The sequence below is a fragment of the Solanum lycopersicum genome, chromosome 6 (genome assembly GCF_036512215.1).
Source record: "Solanum lycopersicum chromosome 6, SLM_r2.1".
NCBI classification, from domain to species: Eukaryota; Viridiplantae; Streptophyta; class Magnoliopsida; order Solanales; family Solanaceae; genus Solanum; species Solanum lycopersicum.
In genome coordinates, this window is record NC_090805.1 from 11429948 (window position 1) to 11455800 (window position 25853).

The 25853-nt window shown below is 36.3% G+C and overlaps 1 long non-coding RNA gene and 1 pseudogene across 1 annotated transcript; both read right to left on the reverse strand.

Moving 5' to 3' along the window:
• Nucleotides 1–11077: 11077 nt before the first annotated feature.
• LOC138349112 (uncharacterized) lies at nt 11078–13037 on the reverse strand. The gene is made up of 2 exons (XR_011221676.1): nt 12505–13037; nt 11078–11278 (listed from the first exon to the last, which is right to left on the reverse strand). It is a non-coding gene; the product is annotated as an uncharacterized lncRNA (long non-coding RNA).
• A 1697-nt stretch (nt 13038–14734) lies between these two features.
• LOC138349224 (uncharacterized) lies at nt 14735–24915 on the reverse strand (annotated as a pseudogene).
• Between the last annotated feature and the right edge of the window lie 938 nt (nt 24916–25853).

Below are 25853 nucleotides of genomic sequence, written 5' to 3' on the forward strand. Positions count from 1 at the left end.
TAGGGTGACGTAAGGGGTTTGACTTAGTCTATGTAGGGGTATGGGACTCTACCTATACATTGCATTAGTTTTACTTGAGGGTTGTATTGGGGGGTTGTTCTTATATTTTATGAAGTAAATGATATGCATATGTTGACCTTACGTGTTAATGACCTTATGTGATGTCCAGTTTCATTTATGAACATGCTATTGGTCTATATTGCTAGATACGATGATGATTCATCTTAATGTTATGTTATATCATGTTAGACATTGCTTATGGTCTTTTGTTGGGTTTACTTGGTTGAATAAGGTTATGGGGCTGTACTTGGTAATTAAACTTGTGGACTTGATGTTGGGTTATGAGTAATGGTCTTGTATGTCTAAAAATGTTATGAACCCTTATATACATGCTTTGTTGTTATAACATGATGTTAGATTTGGGTTGGTTATGTAATTGATTATGCTATTACACGTGTCGAATTGCTTGTACTTGATGATGTTGGTCTTGTGTTGAATAAGGTTTTGTCTTAAGGAATATGTGATTATTGGCTTATATGTGTGCTTGATTGTGCATAAGGCTTTTCAAAGTAACTTAGAATGGTTTTGAACAAATTTACCCTTTAGCATGATTTCCAATATTTTATGTGCATATTCTCATACTTGTACAAGAGTGTACTAACCCATATTTTATGTTTCTACAATTATGTAGGTTCCGGTCGTTGAGCTTTTAGAAGGGCCATTTGAAGATACTTGGATACTCATTCCACAAGTTCGATAGGTCATCACCTTTCGAGGACGATGCCACTATCTATATATTAATATTGTTCTAATTTTAAGACATTTAGTTTTTTTTTTCATTCGAACACAATTGTTGTATATACCTATATGTGGATTTATTGAAGTAAAGTAAGGGTTATGCCCAAATGTTGTATTCGACTTAGATTGTTTAAATGTAATACTTATACTAGACTTACTATGATATTATATTGTTATACTATGTATGTGAAGTGACAGTAAAAGTCTGTCTAATGCTTCCTATTACGAGGAGTCTATGTAAATTTCATATATATATATATATATATATATATATATATATATATATATATATATATATATATATATATATATATATATAAAACCTCAATGTAGAAGTAGATGAACAGTTTTAAAATTTTCCATAATTTAACCTATGAAATGTAATGACGAATGCTAAGAGGCTAGTCTTAGTCCTATTTGAGGACAATGACACCGGTTATTTCAAGGGGGTGCTCCCCGGATGTGAGAAGATGTGACCCTAGTATATTAATAGACATGTAAAGGATCAAAACTTTTGGGTACGACTCCGTGAAGACCATCATAAGGGCCCGCGAGAAGGACTTAAATGTTGGACAAAAAAGTTGTCAAAGGGAGCGTGCAGCACAAAGATGTGGAGGCCATCACGTGTCGCGCGCCTTGAACTCAGTCTTCCTCTGCATCGTACGCCTAACACAAGGATCACTGCCTCAAAAATCTCGTGAGGAAAAATTACGAGCTTCCTCCATGACCCGCAGCCACTTCTCAGATTTGGTTGCGTCATTTGAAAGTCAATTTTGACATGTCTAAAAGTCCAAATATGTATAAGGGTATTTTGGTAAATTTTAGAGTCGGTTATAAACTCTTTTGAAGACTTATTTAACCCCTATCCGAAGTCAAAACCCCAACACCCAATAATAAATAAAAAATCCCAAAACTCTGTTCTCTTCCAAATTCTCTCAAACTTCCATTGGAGGGAAAACTCAAGCTCAAGCTAGGAGATGAATTTTGAAGTGGTTTATTCTCCAAATGTGTGGGAATTTATTTTATTTTCATTTAAGGATTTCAATCAAAGATTTTCAATGTGATTTCATGATCAAAATTTCTATCTTTTAATCTAGCAATGGTGTCACTGTCAAATTATTTTCAAAGGCATCGTAATGGTGAAATTATGACTAATCAATGAATTTAAGACAAATCTCAACCAAATTCAATGAAGAACCCATGATCTCCCTAATTTCACAATATATGATATAATGTGGGTGTTGTGATCTTCATTAAATGATGATCAAATTATTATTTGATTATAGTATATTGCTCAATCCTAATGTTATCTATATAAATTGATTATGAATTGTTGAGAATTGATCCATGGTCATAGTGGCTTAGAGTATGGTTAAGTCGACCTAGTTTTCTAGTCTTTAGTATTATATTTGATGTTGTTTGGTTTGTTTCACTTATGGTAGCAGTGTTTACATTCTTGTATATCTATTTATGTTGTGATCATGGACTCAAAAGCATTAGATACAAGACGAAGTTATATGATTGTTTTCATGTTTTTGAAGTTGATGTGTGTAGTCTTTGGTTCTAGTTGCATGATCAAGGTGTAATAATGATGTTATGCATATGTGATGATCATGTTAGGGTTTTGTATGGTCTACATGACTACTTGTGATGAATATTCTTGTAAAATGACCCTTACCTATATTAACCTTACATGAATATGTGATCTTATGCATGCTAGTGTGAGTGTGTGTAGTCTATACTCCTTAATACTCAAGAGGTGTGTGACTTAAGAATTGAGGTATGATGGAAATGTGTTATGATCTTTAGAGGGTGGATTCCTCAATACCATTTCATTACCATTATGTGATCATGTTGACAAATGTACACACTCACTTCATGCACATCTATGAGTAGGGTAGATTTATGGTGACTAAGGAAAGGATAGTTCTCTGATGCACCATTGCCTATTACTATGCATGTAAAATATATGATTTATGAGTTATGAGCATGTGTTGCCTAGAGGTGTTTATGTGAAAGTATTTCTCACATATGAATGCACACACACATGATAGTATGAATGGTAGAGCTATGTGAAAGTACATTCTCACATAATATAGATTCTATGATGATAGGACATTCTCATCTTAGTAACCTTTGAGCTATATGATGTATGAGGGATCAAATACCTAAAGCCTACTTTATGAACAAATGATAATAAAGGATTAAAGATTTTCAAAAGGGGAATTTGAGCTTAGCACCGAGTGAACACAACAATGAGAGTGGGGGCTTCATATAACACCTCGAAAGCTTATGAACTTAGACTAGAGACTCACCTACCTAAAATAATTAAAATTATATTTCCAGACCTATACTAATATAATAAATTTGATTTAAGAGTATTAGAGCCAAAATGTCAAAGAAAGATATTGACGTCCGAAAACTAACGAAATTGAACAAGTAGACGTGCTTGTGTTTAGTGAAGGTTTGGGAGTTTCGTATGAAGTCTTAAACTTTTAAAAAGACTTGAAATAGGTAAAATATAGTATGTAGGGTCCAAACGTCTAGTCACAATCCACCAATGACCACACGAAGGGTCCTTAAGGAGGACCCGTACTTTGGCGAGCAGGCTGCAAAAGCAGCCTCCGTGCAGCCAAGATTTGAAGGCTTCCACACGTCTCACAACCTACAGTAGATAGGAAAAAATTGTCAAGGTAAGGGTCCTTCACAAGTCTCTCTTCCTCGACCCAGGTTTTAGAAAAAATATGTGGAACTGCCCCTTAAGGCGCACAGCCACTTCCCAAATTCGTTCTCATCATTTTTAAGTCAATTTGACTTAACAAAAACACCAATTAAGTGAGGGGTATTTTGGGTAATTTAGGGGGTGACTATATATTTATTTAGGGTAGTTTCAATTCAGAACTAACAACAAAAATCAATTCCCCGAATCTCTCTCACTTCTCTCTAAATTCTCTCTCTAACTCAACCACCATCGAAGAGCATTGGAAACATGGAGAAGAAGGCCAAGTTCTCAACTTTTTTGTTCTAAAATTTAGTTTATTAAGTATTAATTTAGATATGGATTCTTTACTCTTGGTTTTCTTTCCCCAAGAGTTCCTTTCAAGGTTGATTTCCGAATCACCCGATTCCAAAGGTTTTCTTCTAGAAATGGGTTTTCTTCTAAATTCAAAATATATGATTAATTGTGACTAATTGTGATTACCTATGGATAATTAAGTGTAGATTGTTGAGTAATTGATGTTAATTGTGAGATTTTTGTGTAGATCATGTCCTTTCCCCAATTTCCCCAAACCTTTTGATCTTTATTATGAATTGAAGGGAATTGATGAATGTATTGATTGTTAGACTCGTTTTAACTATTTTAATTCATTGATGGACTTCCTGGGGTCATTTATTTTTGGGATTGGATCTATGTCTTGAAGAATTCATGATGAACCCTTTTCCCCTAGCCCTAGGTTATGAATTGAGGTTAATTTAGCTAGTGATGATACAATTGACTTAATATTGTATAGATTACTATTGTATGATGTTATTAAACCTATTGATGGATGAATATAGTTGGTTTGATGGTAAGACCGTTGAAGAAGGCTTTTGAAGGTGAATTGGTAAGACTTGTGATCTTGAATCCTTACTTCAATTGTAATTGCTTATACTTGATGATGATGTTCAATTGAAATATTATATATGACCAGATTAAGTAGGTCATCGAATGATGAATATAATTGACATGACTTGAATATATGAATTGTGATATTATGATTAAGGTTATGATGACATAAGGTTGATTGAATCACTTATGTGCCTTACTATTGTATGATTGATGATAGTGTGTTAATCTCGTAAATTAAGGGTTGTAATGAAAGGACATTCTTATTTACTACCTAATGAGATAATGATATGATATACAATGGGTTAATTGTATGGACTATACTAAGCTACGATGATTAATAAAGGCTTAAAGTCATTTCAAAAAGGGACTTAAGCTTAACATTGAGCGAACTAGATATAAGAGGAGTTCCTTTCCAATATCGGAAACTAGGTTCACAATGGTTCCCATGAGATTGAGATTACAATGCAATGTCTCCTGGTTCTTTAACTATGTTGTTTCCATAGGAATACTAGCTAGTGGATCCACCTAGAATGCTATGTTCATATTAAGGTACTAAAATGTCAAGTGGACCCTTCTTTCGGTGGACCGAAAATCCATTCTTCATATACCTCAGCTCTGAGAATAAAAGTGGTTCGTTTTCTTTCTATACGCAATCAAGATTTCATTTGTGTTCATATTGGCGATTTCTGATGTGAATTCAACAGGTCGGCCCCCCTTCCTATGGGTTCCCCCACCGACCCAGTGACACACCAACCACGCCCCTTCTCTTTCTCCGATCATAAAGCCCCCTGATCTCTTCATAGGGTTTCATGAAACTGATTTCACATTTAGATCATGTGGTCTATGTCGGCTAAGGCAATTGTTCCTGAAGGTAAAATAAAGTAATGAAGATGAGCACTAACTAGGGTGACTTGAGGGGTTTAACTTAGTGTAGGTAGGGGTATGGGACTCCATCTATACATTGAAAAAGTTGGCCTTAAGGTATGTCCTAGGAGGTTGTTCTTATTTTTATTATGTATTATGATATCATGAAATGTATTATGTTGACTTTATATGATGCTACTTTTATCTAATGTTGGTTACATTGATGAACATGGTATTTATAATATGTCAAAAATTACTTAGGTGAAGCTAGAGCCTAACAAGTTTTAAATGAGTGTCTAAGGTCTTAACATGGTTTAGAATGTGATATCTAGGCAGTCTAAAGATTTAGGTGCATTGGTAGTCAAACGTCAAGGGACAACCAAGACGTTCGACGACTAAGTCACCTATGTGCCTAGTGTTGGGTTATGTGTTTATATGTGTGTTGCATGAGCTTACGGATCCTTATATGAGTTATTATAGTGTTTATAGGTAGTGTGTCAAGTTTCATGAAGTTTGGAGGTCAAACGTCCAAGAATGTCCATGATGTTCAAAAGGTTTGCCTTGAAACGACTTTGAGTGTCTATGCATGTTTCGTAGAGTTTAACGCGTTGAGGTATTGTTTTTTATCCTTTAAACTCTATTCATCAAGGAGCCAATCTTCAAAGTGATTTTCAAAGACTTCACAAAAGATGAGTTTTCAAAATTGAAATATATCCATGGGTTCTTGCATTAAAGGTTTTAAATCATTGAATATTGATTGAATTGTTGTAAATTAGATGATTTTAACTTAATTAACCTATGAACCCATGTAATTGATGAACCCTAGTTTTTGACTACTTTATGGGTTACTTGATATTGACTTAATGCTTATAAATTCTAGTGTAGTTTTCTATGGGATATTGTATGATGTAAGCATTATATTCAATTGATGTATAGGATGTCTTATGTTTTTAAATATATATATTTAATTGACCTAGTTTCATTGAGTATTATAGTCTTTGTATTGAATTGATGTTCATGGCCATGGGTAAGGGCCTTATGGTATTGAATTGGTTAATTTAGCTTTGGATTGAAGTGTTGAGAATGGATTGGTCATACGCTTCCCTAATTCTCTTTATTTTATGTAAAGTAACTCTTAAAATCTATTTTTATTGGTATGGTCCACTTTAGGTGGCGGTGCTACGTAAATGAGGTGGACTTGTCTGCGTACTTTATGTATTATGATGATCATGGCCTTTTCGGAACTACTTGAAGTATTATGATGATTTTTGTAGTTGAAGTATGGTCATATTAATATCTTGTAATTAAGAGAAACTATGTATTCTTCTATTGATGTTATTAGGTGATCATATTAGACTCTGACTATGTCTTTGTATGTGTAGTCTTAGAGTTGATGCATGATTATTGTCACGACCCAAATCCGGGCCGCGACTGGCACCCACACTTACCCTCCTATGTGAGCGAACCAACCAATCTAAACCTTAACATTTCAATGTAATAACAACAGAAAATAATGCGGAAGACTTAAACTCATTAATAAAAACCAATTCAATAACTATCAATATTCAACATCTACTATTCCCAAAACCTAGAAGTCATCATCACAAGAACATCTACTTTAAACTACTAATTCTAAGAGTTTCTAAAAGCTAAAAATACATAAGAAGCTAGTCCATGCCAGAGGTTCAAGGCATCAAGACATGAAGGAGAAGATCCAGTCCAAGCTAGAAGCATTAGCTCACCCTGAAGATCCGATGTGACGAAGACTGGCTAGAGTTGCGGTTGAGTTGAAGACGATGGCACGTTTGCTGCACTCCACAATTAACAAAGAAGAAAACATAAAAGTAGGGGGTCAGTACAAAACATGGGTACTGAGTAGATATCATCGGCCAACTCAAAATAGGGAACAGTATATATCAAATATTATCGTAAATCAACTATAAAACTCAACATGTAGCAACAACAAGTACTATAATCATCAATAAGTACCATCAAGTTCATCCATGAGGGCTCAAGCCTCAATACCTACTCATTTGGGAATTATGTTCATTAGATTGAGTATATTAACATCTTTCAAGATTCATTACCTTTATTTCTCTTGTGTCGGTACGTGACACTCCGATCCCTCATATTCATTAATCCTCTTGTGTCGGTTCGTGACACTCCGATCCCTCATATTCATTAATCCTCTTGTATCGGTTCGTGATACTCCGATCCCCTAAATCTACGTGTCGGTTCGTGACACCCGATCCCCTAATTCTACGTGTCGGTTCGTGACACCCGATCCCCTAATTCTATGTGTCGGTTCGTGACACCCGATCCCCTAATTCTACGTGTCGGTTCGTGACACCCGATCCCCTAATTCTACGTGTCGGTTCGTGACACCCGATCCCCTAATTCTACGTGTCGGTTCGTGACACCTGATCCCCTAATTCTACGTGTCGGTTCGTGACACCCGATCCCCTAATCTCTTTCTATTAATTCATCAAGCCTTCTTTCTCACCAAGGCATCATCAATCTTATTACTTTAGTTCATCAAGCCTTCTTTTATATCAAGGCATCATCATTAACAAGAGATTAGGTTTTTATCAGGATTTGGGATTCAATAGTTTCATCATGCTTAATATAATCACAATTATATAATCACGTTCATGCATGCATACAATTAAGCACATAGCAGGGTTTTACAATACTACCAATACATATCGTTCTCTATTAAGAGTTTACTATGAAAGCATGAAAACCATAACCTACCTCCACCGAAGAATTGGAATCAACAAGCAATCTCCCAAGCTTTGATATTCTTCTTCCTCGTTCGACTCTCTCTCTCAATCGATCAATCTATCTCTCTCTTTTCTTTTCTCTTTTCTTATTCAAAACCCTCTTTCTTTTACCCTAATTAACATATAACTAAGTGTAAAAGATGACAATAATACCCCACTAATTAACCCAAAATTACCTCTTTTATCCCTCAAGTAAGGAAAGAATAGTCCAAAACGTCCCTTAAAACGTGTAAAGAAATTTATATAATTTAGAAGAAATCATACAAATATCAGGCAAAACAGTACAAATTGATGGACTATAAAGTAAAGAAATTCTTTTTGTAGTTAAGTAAAAAACTTTTAGGAAATCTATAAGTTCATTTATATCACGCCAATCATTATCATCTAGTCTATATGTCATATCAGAATTATGAGCATTCCAAACCATTTGTAAGGGTATTCGATATTCATAAGCGACTACAAGCATTTCATATAAAGTATTTCATCTAGTAGCCATTGTTTTTGGAATTTTTCTAAGTGGAAGATTATTTTTCAAAACAGCGATTTTGAAAATCTTTACGCCGAGACTTAACTTGACATTTAAATATAAAATGACATGCATTTTCACCATTTGTACATCCGTTATCATACATATTTACACCATCTCTAACCATCAAATTATATATATGTGCAGTACACCTAATATGATAATTATCACCATAGAAAGGACAAAGTGTAATTTTTAAATATTGAACAGCAGAATTATTACTTGAAGCATTATCTAAGGTTATATTACTTATTTTATCACATATTCCATAACTTTGTAAAATATCTAAAATAGTTTGAGCAATATAACTACCGATTTTTTGCATTTGACAACATTTATAACCTAAAATTCTTTTTTGCATATACCAATTTTCATCAATCCAATGTGCAGTAACAGTCAAATAATCGTTACCATTTACACTACGACCCATATCAGAAGTAATAGCTATTTTACAAGTATTATAATAAAATAAACAACGAAGATATTGAAAATGTTGTGCATGATAATCAAATACAAGCTTTTTTATTGTATTTCTAGCAAAACCTTTAAAATTTGGATTATATACAATTTGAATATAATGTATAAAATCGAGATTTTCAGCAAAACTAAATGGCAAACCCATAACACATATCATTTTAGTTAGTTCTTCAAGATCTTTTTCTCTACTATATGAAGGTAGTAAAGTAGAGCCAGAAACATTAGACGGATTTAATTGTGTTTGTACCATTTTAGAGCCGCCTACTCCTACATTTTCAGGAAGGGGGGTACCGTTTTTTTTAGCTTCCGCTACCGCTTTAGCATACAAAAATTCATTTTTACAACAAGACATTAAATGACTACTCAAATGTCCTGTCCCGCCAGATTTGCCCACAGTTTTATGATTTAATATATGTTTACATTTATTACAAATAGTTTGTGTTTTATCTTCGTTTTGTGTCATAAATTGCCAAACAATCAATTTTTTAACACGTTGTACCTTAGGCCTAGGATGTACTGGGGGAACTGGGGCAGGACAACGAAAGGGAGCGGGACTAGGAGTAGTAGTAGCCATAGGTGGCTGAGTTTCATCATCATCATCAAAAGTAGGCGTATCAGTATAATTATCAATATCATTATCATTATCATTATCACTAGGCAAATCCTCATCAAAATTACCAAAGCGACGTTGTAAATGTTCATGATAAGGATCTAATCCTGAATTACTATCGATATTAAAAACCGTATCATCAACATGTGTATAATCATCCGTATTTATTCTTAATATAGTAGATTTTTTAGATTTTGATTTAGAAGAACTACCGGTTTTTGCATTATCGGAGGATGTAAAGTTACAAACATTTCTTACACACTCTAATGCACTTTTTTTTCCCTTTCCTTTTTGAATAATATTTTTGCCGAAATCCATATTAAAAAATTAAACGTGAGATTAAATATAATACGAAAAATGTTATGCAATTATGCAAATAATAAATCACAAATAAATAAATAATTATTTAAATATAAATGAAACGTAAAATAAAAGTTATAACGAATGTACCGAACGTCTACTTAAAAAAGTAGACGTTTATGACCGCCGAAAGCCGAAAGTGGAAGTTGAAAATTGAATTTTGAAGCTCCAAATCTAATTTCCAAAGACCAAGTAAGGCAACACCAGAATTTAAGATATTATATATTATAAATTTAGAGATTAGAGATAGAGAGTAGAGAGTTGAGAGAGTAGAAGATGAATAGATGATATTGTGATTTAAAGGAATGAAATTTAGGGGTATTTATAAGTAAAAAAAATGGGTCAAAGTGTAATTTTTAAAATTTTAGGGTATTAAAAAAGTTAGGGGTGGAGTAGGAGCCCTATTGGATGAATTTCTCTTCAACTAGCCATTGGGGTGGGGGGGGGGGGCACTAGCCGTTACCCAACGACTAGTAACAGCTGTATTAAAAAAAATAAAAATTTAACCGGACCGGACCGGTACTTAACGAAACCAGTAAATTCTGAAATTTACCTAATTCCGTTCAGGAACCAGAAATTCCATGTCCTAACCAGTACTAACCGGTACCAAACCGAACCGGGACGGACCGGGAATCGATAGGTACCGGTTCCGGTGCCACACATACCCAAATGATATATAAAGTAAAGCTAATTCTAATGACATTAAAATCAACATACATATAGACATGATTTCTACCTTAAAGAAATGAATACTAGATTTTTTTTAAAAAAGGCATTTACAACATAATAATCACATGAGCTTGATTATATTTATAAGCACTGCCAACTAAAGGTGACATGAGAAATGACAAGTAATTAGCATTTAAACAAGGTTTAGTTTCAAATACTAATTAGATAAGATTAAATAAGTGATCAAGCAATCATAACTTTATTATTATTATTTTTAGTTGGATTAAAAGGGATTTATTAAATACGGACTATCAAACAAATCAAAATTCCGTAGGCTTGGTTTTTAACACAAATAAGTTATGCTAAAATAACTAAACCAATAGCGTATAAACCCCTCCCCTGGAAGATCCCCAAATTTATTTCATATAGAGAGAGAGAGTTAGTGTTATATGGATATTACAAAGCCGAAATAAAATAGGTAACAACATAATACAATAAAAATAAACTATTAAACAAAGATAGCTTCATCCGAAATCCTATCCCTAGGCGACTCTTCAATGTCTTGAACTTTAAGTTCAAACCTGCTAAACCAAAATAATTAAGACAAGATTGTAACTATATAGATAGAAACACAGAATTATTCATGACCAACATACGAGTCTCGGCATATAAGACCACACCTTGAGAGAACGGATAAGAATACTAACTCGGATGCTTCCTATATCACCATAAACTCACATAAATATGAATGCAAGACTGATATAAATGCTAAATAAGAACACTAATCAATTTTAGGAGAAAAGATTATCAGCAATGATGGAGACAACTTAATAACACTTTCGACCTGAACACAACAAAATAACAAAGAAAGCACTTGAATGTTAAATGAAATCTTATTTCTTTTAAGAGTAGAGAGAAATATATTATTTTTTAGTATTCAATTATGAGCAATGTGAGGTGTGTTCTGCGTGAAGAAAGTGAGTGAGTGCTATGAGTGGGTAAATATATGAAATATAACAAGAGGGCCTTGCTTATATACTATATGAGAAGGCACACCACTAATAGGAAAGAAATAATTAAGGGGTTAATTGTAATATATATTTTCATTAGATAAAGCAGTATCAATCAATAAAATGCTTTAACATAAATCAATCACAATTTTACCAAAAATAAAGCATGTAAGAATCTTCTTTAATTTATTTATTATAAGAAAATGAAGTTGCCAACTTAATCAAAGCAAAGGAACAGTCAAAGTTAGAGAAGGCGAGGAGAGAATAGACATACTAAAGGAAAACAATACTTTTGCATAAACCCAATGTCAAGATGTACGATTTCACAGACTTATTTCTACCAATTAACCTGTTAACATTTAGCAAATTTAATTGAGCCAGTAAAATAAATTAATGAGCAGCCCATCAAATCAACATAGAGTCAATTAGCATAAGATGTAAAACTCACACCAAAACTTGAGCACACACAAAAATTTAAGCATACTTAATTAGATTAGCCCACTAATCAGATTCAGAATCACTAAAAGATGAGAAAAACAAAGCACAAATCTCTAATTTTACGCAAAAAAATTTAATACATTTTGATCATATATCACATTAATATGAATAAAACTTCAGTAGTATAGCAAACTCGAAGCATACTGTAATCCACTTCAAATGATTAAAACAAATTCAAAGGATTATAAATAGAACACTTTGAAACTGGGATGAGAGGATTATTGATTTAAACATGGGAGCAGCAAGCACTGAAATCAGTCACTCTAGGAAAATAAGGTTTTAATTAGAAGAGAAGAAACCTCGGTGATCCGCTAAAGATCCATCTTCAGCATGGCAAAGTTTTTAAGCTTTTTCACCAACCAAACTTCGTCCGAAATATACTAGTAACCTCCATCAAAGTTGCTTGCCGTAGTTGCTGCTAATAGGTTTTTCCAGAATGCCGTTGGTATCATCCATCCTCGACGGAGAGAGAAGGCGAGGGAGAGGGCGGCACTGCTTGGTCACTCACCGAAGCTGCTGCCGCTATGTCGTCGAACTGTTGTCGCCAGCTGGAGCTGCTGCCAGTGATGGAGGATCTCTGTCCGGCTGCTATTGCTCTCCTCGCAGCTGCTGTCCACCAGCAAAGGGAGTAGAGGCGGCGTTCTCGCGCTGCTGCTCCTCCGCCGGAGAAGAAGAGAGAAACAGAGAGGGACCGAAGGAGAAGAGAAGAGAGGGGATGAAGAGAGGGACGAAGGGAGGCGGCCATCTCTGCATTCGCAGCGTTTCGCCGGAGCATAGAGGGGGGAGGGGAGGCGACTTTCCTAAGAGGAGAGGAAGAGGAGAATAAGGGCCCGTTTGGCCATAAATTTTCCAAATAATATTTGCGAAAAATTTGGCAAATAATGTTTGTCCATACAATTTGTCATTATTTGGCAGATATCTCAAATTTCCAAATACTAGTTTTTTTCTAGTATTTGGACCAAATATCATTATTTCGGATATTTTAAAAATTAAAATTTTACCACAATCTTTTATCTTTTACAAAAACACCCTCTCTAGTAGTTGCTTGCGTTGTATTACATCATTTTTTACGTGAACACCAAAATAGTGATGAAATATTTAGTGAATATTAAATAATGTTATGATTGTTGATGAAAATTATTATAAATTGGCTTTAGGTAACAAAGTCATGTACTTTATCTACTTCACGATGTATGGAATAATTCTTGTTGCACTCAGTCCAAATTATCACATTGCTTCATTGTCATGGACATTATTTGTTATTGTTGTAACTAACATTCAATTGACTTGTAATACAAACTTTTAGTTAGTTTTGATAGTTTTTAAAACTTGTGTGTATAAATCATATTTTTCTAAAAAGGTGAAATATATTTCCCAAATTTTATGGCCAAACACATGGTGAAATTTCACCCAAATTTTCACTCAAATAATATTTGTCAAGAATATTTGGAAATCTATGGCCAAACGCTAGCTAAGATTTTTAGGGTTAGGTTCTTTTACATGTAAAAATTGGAAAGATTAGGGAATCGAATCTTGAACGTCGATTTCAAAATAGATGAGGGTCGAGATTAAATAAAAGAGATTAATGGTTAGGATTAAGAGATAAGTAAGAGATTTGAATTGGAATGGCTAAAGCTGAAAACTGAAATTGGAATTAAAATGGGCCACAAGTGAAATTAAATAATGACTATAATTGAAACAAATAGAATTAGAGTGGCTAAAGTTAAAATGAATTAGAATAGAATAGGTTAAGTTTTAAATGATTTAGAGGAAAAATGAAGGAATTGCTATCCAATTAAAATAATACAAATATTATAATATTTTTTGCATAATTAAAATCACTTAAACTTTAAAATGTTTGACTAAAATAATTATTTCGATGTTTATTAATAATATTAAAATATTTTAATAATATTTACAATAATTTTTCTAAAGTATGCATACTAAACTATATAATTTTGGAAAAAATCGACTAAGACTTTAAACTCGAAATATTCTTAATAGCATTCCTAAAAATGGTTAAAGGTTGGTAAAATTTGGGTGTCAACAACTATCTTGGAGATTTCAACTTCCATTCTTGCTTCATTTATAAAGTTATTACTCTTTTCTGAAAACTAATTTGAAGGCTCTTTAAAAATTTCAGTATCGATTTTTGTTTAGATGTGAAAACATTGTTTTAAAACCTCTTTGAAAATATCCCCATATACTTTTTTGAATAAACTCCAGTTTTACTCTTTTACTAAACGCAACTTTTAAGTCTTATAATAAAGTTAAAATGTTTATAAAAAATGATAACTTCAAATGAACTTCTCTTACTTAACTATTACTTTGATCTTAACTCTTACTTGAATTGACTCTTGACTGATCCTTGAATTGAATTATGGATTCAAGGATTATGATTTGTGTTTGGAAAGACTCTGTGATATTTAGGCATGATTCCGAATAGCTAAACTTTAGAAAAGTGATGAAATTACCGTCTTGGAACAAGTCTGCGACGCAAAGATATTCCCAGATGATTATTCGTGAAATTTAATTTTTAGACAAAGGAGTCCGCTTTCTGTCTGCGACGCGGAGTGACTTTTTGTTCACAGAGGGAACAAGTTCGCGACGCGGACTTGTTTGACGCAGCAAGTTCCACTTCTTCCTATTTCGTTTTCCAACTGCAATTCACCCAAACACGAATATCTTCTCAAAAATAATTTTAGATCCTGATACCTAACATTAATACTCATGAACCTAACTCAAAGCAACTCTAAAACTCCACAATTAAGGTCTCAAACCTCCAACATTCAAGTCAATCCAAGAACACACTTAAATTCAAGAATAGAAATCAAGAACATAAATTTTTGACCCTTTTTAGAATGGATTACACTGAATTAAAAATATTTGGGTGAACGATCCCAATCGCTATGAGAGACTCACATACTTTTTAGGGATCACTCCCGATAAAATCTACAAGTTATTCTGGATGAACTCGACAATCTTGGCTCCTTTTTCCTTTCCTCTTCCCTTGCATTCTTTCTCCAAAACCCTAACCTTTCTCCAAAAGCGTAAAACTGACCAAGTTTAGTTTAGAACCTTAATAATATTACGAAAACAAATTTAATTAATTGGATAAGGAAAAGATCAAAATTACCCTTTATATTTTCGAATTGGATATTTCCTCAATCCAACAACCCAACTTTCAAAGGGCATAACTCATTCATCCGAATTCAAAATTTTACAAACTCGGTGGCGTTGAAAAGGTTTTTTGATGGTTTTTTCAACCATGTCAGGAACTACACCTAAATCATCATAAGCTATGAGTTACGACTATTTGAAGTTGACAAAAACTCACTTTTTTCTAACTTAAGAAAATATCCAGATTTTTGTTTCTTCAAAAACTGACTATATCAACTTCTAAGCTTCTTCTAGCTATTTCAATTTACGAGATGTTACAATATATCCCCCTTGGGAGTAGTAGTCCTCGAATGAGATTACTTATTACTAGGCTTATGTTATAACATCTTACATTCATTTCAAACACCCAACAACAAAATATAAACACAACATGCCAACTTATATCAATGCCAAGAAAAGGATTAGTACCTTAATTTGGAACTTCTCCGATTCCAAAAGATGTGGGTATCTCTTCTTCTTTTCCTCTTTAGATTCTCAAGTAATTTCTCTACAAATTGATTTTCCTTCTCACCAAATCTCATAACGCCTAGATTACTTATCATAGGTGTACTCAAAGGGTGCACCGTAGAAGTTTCAGCTACGCTGGATGCGTTAGCATAGGGACCACATCTAGGTGGATAAATTGGATAATTTGTCGACACTTGGATAGGCGTTGACATATTTATATTTATATAGTCACGAATTGAAGATGATGAGCTTGTCCACTCATCCAAGCTTTGTACATCTCTGTCATTCCTATCTTAATACCTTTACCTCTTCTGTTGACACTATTTCTTGTGAAGCCATATGGATTCAAACCTCATCATTGTCTGACTCATTTTTCATCTTTCTGAGCCATTTTATTTTTCTCTTTTGATCTTGTATTGTAGGGATGAGATGTCAGCTTAGCCACAAATCAACCATCTTACTATAACTCTATGCATGAATGATAAAGTTTGTTAAGGTTAATATTTTTTTAATTGTTAATTTTTTATTTTTTTAAAAAAATGATTTAATAATGCGTAATCAATCTGTAACATGCTTTTGAGAGCTTGGATAAGATCATTGCATTCTTTTTTTTCTAAAATACTTATTTTCATTTTGAATTACTAAACGAAAATTAACAAAAACTTATTTTTGATAACAAAATTAAAGTTTGTTGTTTTATTTAATTATTTAAAAAATAAATTATTATTTTTTAAATAAAGATCACCGAACCCAAAGAGGGTTGCCTACGTATCTCATTGAAGTTAGAATCGGATGTGCGTAGTTCGTTCAAACTAGACAATAATAATAAAAAATTATAAAATATTAAAAGTTTACTGGAAAAATCATTATTTTTATAAGTATAATGAAAACAAAATATTTTGATTTTTTTTATATTTATTATAAAACTAATCTAAATAAATTTATTTACTTTTAATTAAGCTATGCAAAATTTCTTATATTATTTTTAAGAAATGTGTAATAACTTCTAAAACAATAAATATTTTGGCGCTTTTTAAAATAATAATAATAATAATAAAAATGAAAGGTAACTATTTTCTCACTATACTAATCACACTAAAATGAGTCTACTTATAAAGACTTTTGAAATAACTGCATTTTCATTTGGTATAGAAAATCATTTAAGTGGTCAATAAGAAACGGATAATTGTCCTAGACTGTCACGATCCAAATCGGGTTGCGACTGGCACCCACACTTACCCTCCTATGTGAGCGAACCAACCAATCTAACCTTAACATTTCAATATAATATAAACAGAAAGTAATGCGGAAGACTTAAACTCATAATTAGAATCAATAACTATTATTATCCCCAAAATCTGGAAGTCATCACCACAAGAACATCTACGATCAAATGACTAAACTAAGAGTATTCTAAAAGCTAAAAATACATAAGAAGCTAGTCCATGCCGGAAGTTCAAGGCATCAAGACTTGAAGAAGAAGATCCAGTCCAAACTAGAAGCATTAGCTCACCCTGAATTTCTGATGTAGTAAGACTGGCTTGACTTACTGTTGAGTTGAAGACGATGGCACGTTTGCTGCACTCCACAAATAAACAAGAAGAAAACATAAAAGTAGGGGTCAGTACAAAACACGGGTACTGAGTAGATATCATCGGCCAACTCAAAATAGAAATTAATATATACCAAGTAATATCATAAAATCAACTATGATACTCAACATGTAGCAACAACAAATACTATATCATTAACAATTACCGTCAAGTTCACACATGAGGACTCAAGCCTCAATACCATACTCATTTGGGAATCATGTTCATTAGATTGAGTATATTAACATCTTTCAAGATTCATTATCTTTATTTCTCTTGTGTCGGTACGTGACACTCCGCTCCCTCAATATTCATTAATCCTCTTGTGTCGGTACGTGACATTCCGATCCCCTAATTCTACGTGTCGGTTCGTGACACCTGATCCCCTAAATCTATGTGTAGGTTCGTGACACCCGATCCCCTAAATCTACGTGTCGGTTCGTGACACCCGATCCCCTAATACTATGTGTCGGTTCGTGACACCCGATCCCCTAATACTACGTGTCGGTTCGTGACACCCGATCCCCTAATACTACGTGTCGGTTCGTGACACCCGATCCCTAATTCTACGTGTCGGTTCGTGACACCCGATCCCCTAATACTACGTGTCGGTTCGTGACACCCGATCCCCTAATTCTACGTGTCGGTTCGTGACACCCGATCCCCTAATCTCCTTCCATCAATTCATCAAGCCTTCTTTCTTACCAAGGCATCATCAATCCCATTATTTTAGTTCATCACGCCTTCTTTTATACCAAGGCCTCATTATTAACAAAGAGATTAGGATTTTGCAAGATTTGGAATTCAATAACTTCATCATGCTTATATAATCACAATTATATAATTACATTCATGCAAGCATACAATTAAGCACATAGCAGGGTTTACAATATTATCAATACATATCATTCTCTATTAAGAGTTTACTACGAATATCATAAGAGAAACCATAACCTATCTCTACCGAAGAATTGCGATCAACAAGTTATCTTCTAAAAATCCTTGCTATCCTCTTCGTTTCTCTTTCTTTTTCTGTTTTCTCTTTGTTCTTTCTATTTTTCTTATTCAAACCCTCTTTATTTTACCCTAATTAACATATAATCAAGTGTAAAAGATGGCAATAATAACCCACTAATTAACTTAAGGTTACCTCTTTTAACCCCCAAGTAATTAGACTTATTAACATTAACCCACTAACCTTATAATTAAAGCAGGAATAGTCAAAAACGTCCCTTAAAACGTATAAAGAAATTCGACCCGGACTGGGATTGCGCAACCTGTGACAGGCCGTCGTGCCTGCGACGGTCCGTCCTGCAGGTCGTCGCAAAGTTCAGAGACCCAAATTTCCACCAAGGGTCTGTGACGGTCCGTCACACCTGTGACGGTCCGTCAGACCTGTGACGGTCCGTCCTGCCATTTCGTTACGAAGTTTAGAGAATCAATTTTCAGTACCTAATTTTCAGTTTTTCTAAGTGTTTTGAAACGAGACCCTGCGACGGTCCGTCGTGCCCATGATGGTCCATCGTTGGGTCCGTCGCCTCAGCCTGTTTTTCCAGAAATAAAATCTGCTGCTCAAAACGACTAAACAGGTCGTTACAATAGATACCAATTTACCCATCGTTCATCCCCGAACGATCACAAGAAGGAAAACAAGGGCGAAAAGGAGTACCTGAATCTGTAAACAGATGTGGGTATTTTTCTCGCATATCCGTCTCCTTCTCCCAAGTGGCTTCTTCAACGGGTCGATTCTTCCATTGAACTTTGATGGATGCAATCTCCCTTGATCTCAACTTGCGAATTTCTCTATCTAGAATGGCAACAGGTTCCTCCTCATAAGACAAATTCTCATCAAGCAAAATTGAATCCCAACGGATAATGTAATTTCCATCCCCATGGTATCTTTTCAACATCGACACATGGAATACCAGATGCACTCCGGACAGCCCTGGAGGCAAGGCTAACTCATAAGCCACCTCCCCTACTCGCTTAAGTACTTCAAAGGGGCCAATGTACCTTGGACTTAGCTTACCCCTTTTACCAAACTGCATCACCCCTTTCATGGGCGAAACCTTCAGCAAGACTTGTTCACCCTCCATAAACTCCAAGTCTCTAACCTTCCGATCTGCATACTCCTTCTGTCTACTTTGAGCCGCTAGAAGCTTTTCTTGAATAGATTTCACCTTCTCCATTGAATCTCTCAGAAGATCAGTACCCCAAGGTCTAACCTCGAATGCATCAAACCAACCAATGGGGGACCTACATCTCCTACCATACAATGCTTCAAATGGAGCCATATCAATGCTCGAGTGATAGCTATTATTGTATGAAAATTCCGCTAAGGGTAAGAAGCTATCCCAATGGCCACCAAATTCTATCACGCACGCACGAAGCATATCCTCCAACACTTGAATCGTTCGCTCAGACTGACCATCGGTCTGAGGATGGAACGCAGTACTAAGGTCCAACCTAGTACCCAATTCCGCATGCAATGTTTTCCAAAACTTAGAAGTAAACTGCGTACCTCTATCTGATATGATGGATAGTGGAACCCCATGCAACCGAACGATTTCTGAGATATAGATCTTGGCTAACTTCTCAGCATTGTAAGTCACCTTAACCGGAATAAAATGAGCAGACTTAGTTAACCTATCAACAATCACCCAAATAGAGTCGTACTTACCCATCGTCTTTGGAAGACCAACCACGAAGTCCATTGCGATTCTCTCCCATTTCCATTCCGGAATGGGCATCCTCTGAAGTGTTCCTCCGGGCCTTTGGTGTTCATACTTTACTTGTTGACAGTTTAGACATTTGGCAATAAAATCCACAATGTCACGCTTCATTCTACTCCACCAAAAGTGTTGCTTTAGGTCACGGTACATCTTGGTTGCACCCGGATGTATCGAATACCTTGAACTATGAGCCTCTGTCAGAATGGTGTTGATCAAATCATCGACGCGGGGTACACATACCCTTCCCTTGATCCTCAAAACACCTTCCTCATTAATTTGTGCTTCCTTAGCCTCTCCTCGCAATACCTTATCTTGAATTCTGCGCAGTTTCTCATCATCAGACTGTCTTCCCTTAATCTTGTCAAGAAAGGAAGATCTTGCCTCCACAGAAGCCAACAATCCTCCCTTCTCATTTACTTCTAATCTCATCAAGTCATTAGCTAGAGTCTGAACCTCTCTAGCCAATGGGCGTCTAGAAGCTTGCAAGTGAGCTAGACTTCCCATGCTTCCCGCCTTTCTACTTAAAGCATCCGCTACAACATTCGCTTTTCCCGGATGATACAAGATAGTGATATCGTAGTCCTTTAGTAGCTCCATCCATCTCCGTTGCCTCAAGTTCAAATCCTTCTGAGTAAAGACATACTGAAGGCTACGATGATCCGTGTAGACCTCACACTTAACCCCATATAAATAGTGTCTCCATTGCTTTAATGCAAACACTACCGCAGCTAATTCCAAATCATGAGTTGGATAATTACGTTCATGCACTTTTAATTGTCTTGAAGCATAAGCAATCACATTCTTCTCTTGCATTAGCACTGCACCCAAACCCGAATAGGATGCATCACAATAAACAATGAAGTTCTTACCCTCTACTGGCAAGGTAAGGATAGGTGCGGTAGTCAACAAAGTCTTGAGCTTCTGAAAGCTTTCCTCACATTCGTCCGACCATACAAATGGAACATTCTGCTTAGTCAAGTTCGTCAATTGGGAAGCAATAGAAGAGAATCCCTTGACAAATCGACGGTAGTAGCTAGCTAACCCAACAAAGCTCCTTATTTCTGACACATTAGTAGGTCTTACCCAATTCTTCACTGTCTCAATCTTAGAAGGATCCACCATCACTCCATCCTTAGAAACCACGTGCCCCAAGAAGGACACTACATCTAGCCAAAACTCACACTTAGAGAACTTGGCATAAAGTTTTTTCTCCCTCAACATTTCCAATACCATTCTCAAATGCTCTTCATGTTCCTTCTTGCTCTTTGAGTATACCAATATATCATCAATAAATAAGATCACGAAGAGGTCCAAATATGGCTTAAAGATCCCGTTCATCAAGCTCATGAACGCAGCAGGGGCATTCGTAAGACCAAAAGACATCACTACAAATTTGTAATGCCCATACCTCGTTCGAAAAGCAGTCTTTGGCACATCCGTTGCCCGTATTTTCAATTGATGATAACCGGATCTCAAGTCAATCTTAGAGAAGACACAAGCACCTTGTAACTGATCGAACAAGTCATCAATGCGAGGAAGAGGGTACTTGTTCTTTATGGTTGCCTTGTTCAACTGCCGGTAGTCTATGCACATCCGAAAACTCCCATTCTTCTTCTTCACAAACAAAACCGGAGCACCCCAAGGAGATGCACTTGGTCAAATAAAGCCTTTGTTTAACAACTCTTGAAGTTGGGCTTTTAACTCTCTTAACTCCGCGGGAGCCATTCTATAAGGGGGTATCGAAATGGGGCGAGTACCCGGTTCAAGGTCAATACAGAAATCAATATCCCTATTTGGTGGCATACCAGGAAGATCTGCAGGGAACACATCCAGAAACTCACGGACCACCGAAACCGACTCAATCGAAGGTACTTGGGTAGTATCATCCTTGAGATGTGCCAAGAAAGCTAAACACCCTTTACTAACCATTTTCTTAGCACGAAGAAAAGAGATGATACGCACCGGATTGGAAGTGTAGTCACCCTCCCACACTAACGGATCTGTCCCAGGCTTGGCTAACGTCACCGTTTTAGCATTACAATCCAAGATCGCAAATTGCGGAGAAAGCCAAGTCATACCCAGAATTACATCAAAATCATCCATTTCTAAGATAACCAAATCTACATAAGTGTTGCTCCCCACAAAGTTCACCAAACAAGACCTATATACCTTTTCAACTACCACAGACTCACCCACCGGAGTAGAAACACGAATAGGCATATCAAGTAATTCACAATGTAAATTTAGACCATTAGCAAATGAGGAAAATACATAAGAAAACGTGGATCCAGGATCAAACAATACAGAAGCCATGCAATCACAAACCAGAAGATTACCTGTGATGACAGCATCAGATGCCTCCGCTTCAGACCGCCCAGGGAAAGCGTAACAATGGGCCCTATCGTTTGTCTGTCCATTGCCCCTACCATGTTGTGATGTAGTGGCTCCAGTTTGCCCATCACCTCGACCATTTTGGTGACCACCATTACCTCGACCACCACGTCCTCCAGAATAACGACTTCTACCATGACCACCTCTACCTCTAGCTATTGGGGGTCTATAACTCTGTTTTGGGACAATTCCTCCTAATATGTCCAGTCTCCCCACATCCATAACACTCTCTGGAGTCAAGCATAGGTCTCTCAGAGAAGTGTTGACCGGTCTGAGGTGGACCCCCAACTACAAACTGTAGTGAAGACTGAATAGGTCGAACTGAGTAACCTCCGGAACCTTGTCCTCTAGAGTAAGAACCATTAAACTCACCTCCCTTTCGAAACCTCTTTGATGCCGATGCCATGGTGAATTCATCTGGCTTCACTCCTTCCACCTCTACCACGAAATCTACCACTTCTTGGAAGGATTTTGCCGTAGCCGCTACCTGTAAGGCTGAAATCCGCAACTCTGACCTCAACCCCTTCACAAAATGACGAATCCGCTCTTGTGGACTGAAACAAAGTTGGGTGGCATATCTGGATAGTGCACGAAACTTAGCCTCATATGCATTGACCGACATCCTGCCTTGCTCTAGGCTCAAGAACTCATCCCTTTTCCTATCCCTCAATGTCCGAGGGATATACTTCTCCATAAACAAGCTAGAGAGTGAGGCCCAAGTCATAGGTGGTGCCTCTGTTGGTTGACACTCAATATGCGACCGCCACCACATTTTGGCGTTCCCTTGAAACTGATAAGTCACAAACTCCACACCAAACCGTTCTACTATACCCATCTTGTGTAGTAGCTCGTGACAGTCAACCAGAAAATCATAAGCATCCTCCGATTCAGCACCCTTAAAGACCGGAGGTTTCAATTTCAAGAACTTACTGAAAATTTCATGCTGATCATTTGTCATTATAGGCCCAGTAGTCAGACGTGGAAATGTGCCTATGTCCAATGAGGCATCCATACGAGGAGCCATAGTGGCTGCATGTTGTACTTCTGAAACCGGAGGTGTTGGCGCAGAAAACACTGGAGGTGCCTGACCTTGATCAGACAACCCACTGAGATAGGCGAGAACCTGATTGATTAACTCTGGGGTAGGTTGGGGTGGCAATCCCTCATTCTGCACTTGTTCAGTTTCCTCATCCTCCCCTTCTCTTATTACTTCCTCAGTCGGTGGAGGAGTCACTGCCCTAGTATCAGATGGGCTAGGTGCTCGTCCTCTTCCCCTAGAGGACGTCCTCCCACGACCTCTACCACGGCTTCTTGCCGCTGCTCTTCCTCGAGCTACAGCCCCAGTGGCTGGCTCAGACGCACCCTGTCCCGCCGGTGCTGGTGTTGGTGTTGGCGTAGTCGTTGCTCTAGTTCTAACCATCTGCAAAAGAGAGTGAAGATGGTCAGATACCAATTTGTATCGCCTAGATACCAATTGGACTCAAGTAGTAGCACGAAAGAAAGAATGAAAAAGTGAAATTTTCCTAAAGTCTTATAGCCTCTCAAGGAAAAGTAAAGGCGTCCCCCTACCGTTCCTTAAGACTCTACTAGACCTGTTCTTGTGTGATGAGACCAACGAACCTAATGCTCTGATACCAAGTTTGTCACGACCCAAACCGGGTTGCGACTGGCACCCACACTTACCCTCCTATGTGAGCGAACCAACCAATCTAACCTTAACATTTCAATATAATATAAACAGAAAGTAATGCGGAAGACTTAAACTCATAATTAGAATCAATAACTATTATTATCCCTAAAATCTGGAAGTCATCACCACAAGAACATCTACGATCAAATGACTAAACTAAGAGTATTCTAAAAGCTAAAAATACATAAGAAGCTAGTCCATGCCGGAAGTTCAAGGCATCAAGACTTGAAGAAGAAGATCCAGTCCAAACTAGAAGCATTAGCTCACCCTGAATTTCCGATGTAGTAAGACTGGCTTGACTTACTGTTGAGTTGAAGACGATGGCACGTTTGCTGCACTCCACAAATAAACAAGAAGAAAACATAAAAGTAGGGGTCAGTACAAAACACGGGTACTGAGTAGATATCATCGGCCAAATCAAAATAGAAATCAATATATACCAAGTAATATCATAAAATCAACTATGATACTCAACATGTAGCAACAACAAATACTATATCATTAACAATTACCCTCAAGTTCACACATGAGGACTCAAGCCTCAATACCATACTCATTTGGGAATCATGTTCATTAGATTGAGTATATTAACATCTTTCAAGATTCATTATCTTTATTTCTCTTGTGTCGGTACGTGACACTCCGCTCCCTCAATATTCATTAATCCTCTTGTGTCGGTACGTGACATTCCGATCCCCTAATTCTACGTGTCGGTTCGTGATACCCGATCCCCTAAATCTATGTGTCGGTTCGTGACACCCGATCCCCTAAATCTATGTGTCGGTTCGTGACACCCGATCCCCTAATACTACGTGTCGGTTCGTGACACCCGATCCCCTAATACTACGTGTCGGTTCGTGACACCCGATCCCCTAATACTACGTGTCGGTTCGTGACACCCGATCCCTAATTCTACGTGTCGGTTCGTGACACCCGATCCCCTAATACTACGTGTCGGTTCGTGACACCCGATCCCCTAATTCTACGTGTCGGTTCGTGACACCCGATCCCCTAATCTCCTTCCATCAATTCATCAAGCCTTCTTTCTTACCAAGGCATCATCAATCTCATTATTTTAGTTCATCACGCCTTCTTTTATACCAAGGCCTCATTATTAACAAAGAGATTAGGATTTTGCAAGATTTGGGATTCAATAACTTCATCATGCTTATATAATCACAATTATATAATTACATTCATGCAAGCATACAATTAAGCACATAGCAGGGTTTACAATATTATCAATACATATCATTCTCTATTAAGAGTTTACTACGAATATCGTAAGAGAAACCATAACCTACCTCTACCGAAGAATTGCGATCAACAAGTTATCTTCTCAAAATCCTTGCTATCCTCTTCGTTTCTCTTTCTTTTTCTGTTTTCTCTTTGTTCTTTCTATTTTTCTTATTCAAACCCTCTTTCTTTTACCCTAATTAACATATAATCAAGTGTAAAAGATGGCAATAATAACCCACTAATTAACTTAAGGTTACCTCTTTTAACCCCCAAGTAATTAGACTTATTAACATTAACCCACTAACCTTATAATTAAAGCAGGAATAGTCAAAAACGTCCCTTAAAACGTATAAAGAAATCCGACCCGGACTGGGATT